The 2,145-nt window shown below is 45.6% G+C and overlaps 1 pseudogene; it reads right to left on the bottom strand.

The window, feature by feature from the left end:
- Positions 1–567: 567 nt before the first annotated feature.
- Positions 568–1,853, bottom strand: LOC141493746 (Y-box-binding protein 1-like; annotated as a pseudogene).
- Positions 1,854–2,145: the final 292 nt, after the last annotated feature.

The following is a 2,145-nucleotide window of genomic DNA, read 5'->3' as shown; positions in this document are numbered from 1 at the left end:
CTTTCTGGAGAGCAATTTGGAATTATGCCCAAAGGGCAACAAAAATGTGCATATTCTTTGATCCAGCAATACCACTACTGGGTCTATACCTTGAAAAGATTATGATAAATGTTATAAGCATCACTTGTACAAAAAATATTCATAGCAGCCCTATTTGTGGTGGCAAAAATTGGAAATCTAGTGAATGTGGTATACATATGTCATGGAATACTACTGTTCTATTAGAAACTAGGAGGGATGGGAATTCAGGGAAGTCTGGAAGGATTTGCATGAACTGATACTAAGCAAGATGAGAAGAACCAGAAAAACATTTTACACCCTAACAGCAACATGGGGATGATGATCAAACTTAATGTACTTGCTTATTCCATCACTTCAACAATCCAGCACAATTTTGGGATATCTGCTATGGAGAATACCATCTGTATCCAGAGAAAGAATTGTAGAGTTTGAACAAAGACTATTACCTTTCATTTAAAATAAAAGTTATATTATTATGTAATTTTGCTGTCTCTTATACTTTATTTTACTTCCTTTTTTATTTAAAGACCTTTTTTAACAGGTGCTTGCAGTTTGTGGATTTTTGAAAAAAATCAGGTGTACTTTTATACAAATTTAAAATGAGGTTCTTAAAAATCTCAACTTGACCAGATATGAAACAATTTAAAAACCTTTAAAGGTGTATTGAGAAAACCAGGCTTTTTAAAAAAACATGTTTATCATTCCCCAAAAGAGACTTTTTTAGGTAAAAATAATAAAAACCCCATGCTGCATAGATAATGCAGAGAGTTCTAGTTATCTGGTCAATAGCAAAAAAGCAAGCACTTAGGTCTTCCGTTCCAAATCTTTTGTTCATTTCTTATTATTGCTGGAATTTCATATTCTTTCTTCTTGTATGATGACTAAACCGGATGATGGTAGAGATGGTGAGCCTGCATTTACTCAGCCCCGCCCTGCTCAGCCTCGGGAGCGGTCCTATTGTCAGCTGGTGGTTCGGCTGCTTTTGTCTCTTTGCCATCTTGTGGTTTAGGGTTCTCTGGGCATCTGCGCTGGTCATTGAAGTTACGGCGGTACCGACGTTGAGGTGGCTGCTGACCCTGGGGCTCATCTCCTTGGTTCTCTGTGTCTTCTTCATTACCTTCCTCTCTAGGCTGTCTTTGACGAGGAGGGCCCCTGCGGAATCGTGGTCTATAACCCCGATACATATTCTGTCTCACTGGTCTACCTTGTTCTCCTGCACCCTGGTTGTCAGCTCCCTCCATGACTTCTCCCTGCACAGGAGGGTTGGAATACTGTGGACGCCCATAGGGTCTAAGGTGGGAACCGTCGCCCGCGGTGGGGACGACGTGGTCGGGGCTGGCCTTCTGGAGCGCTCTCTGATGCCTCGTTCTTTTCCCCACTCCCACTATTCTGGTGATTCTGCTGGTAGTTCCGTGCAGGACCCTATGCCGTGGATAACGTCTGTGATGGTTACGGTCGGCTGCACATGGAACACCACCAGGGCCTGTAGCATTAGCTGCCTCCGCACCCTTTTCTCCTTCAGCAACATCCAACTCCACAGGCTCTCCATCTCCTACGCTGCGAAGGTACTTCCTGGGGATATTCTTCTTTATGGCAGTCTGGTGTACAAATACATCTTCCTTGGTGTCATTCCTGTTGATGAAACCATAGCCGTTTCTTACATGGAACCATTTTACTGTTCCCAAAACCTTGGTTGCGATGACCTTCTTGTCCCCGCCGCCCGCCGATGTGAGGCCGCCGGGGCCGCCGCTGCCGGTGATGCCGGGCTTGGTCCCGGCGGTGCTGAGGGCGGCCCCCGCGGCCGGCTGCTGGGTCTCCGCCTCGCTGCTCATGGGCGCGGTGATGGTGACTGGGGCCGGCGGCGGTGGTGCGGCTGCTCTCAGGGCTCTCTGGGGTCCGCTCTCCGCTCCCGCTACCGATCAAACTCTTTATTTTTCTTCCTTAAGGATATGATTTCTCTCTCATCACATTCAACTTAGATCAATGTGTGCCATGGAAACAATATAATGACTAACAGACTGCATTCTAGGAGGGGTGGGAGGAGGTAAGATTGGGGAAAATTGTAAAATTCAAAAATATTTGAGAGAGAGAGAGAGAGAGAGAGAGAGAGAGAGAGAGAGAGAA

This window comes from Macrotis lagotis, chromosome 7 (genome assembly GCF_037893015.1).
Source record: "Macrotis lagotis isolate mMagLag1 chromosome 7, bilby.v1.9.chrom.fasta, whole genome shotgun sequence".
In the NCBI taxonomy this organism is placed as follows: Eukaryota; Metazoa; Chordata; class Mammalia; order Peramelemorphia; family Peramelidae; genus Macrotis; species Macrotis lagotis.
This window is presented reverse-complemented; position numbering and strand designations above follow the sequence as displayed.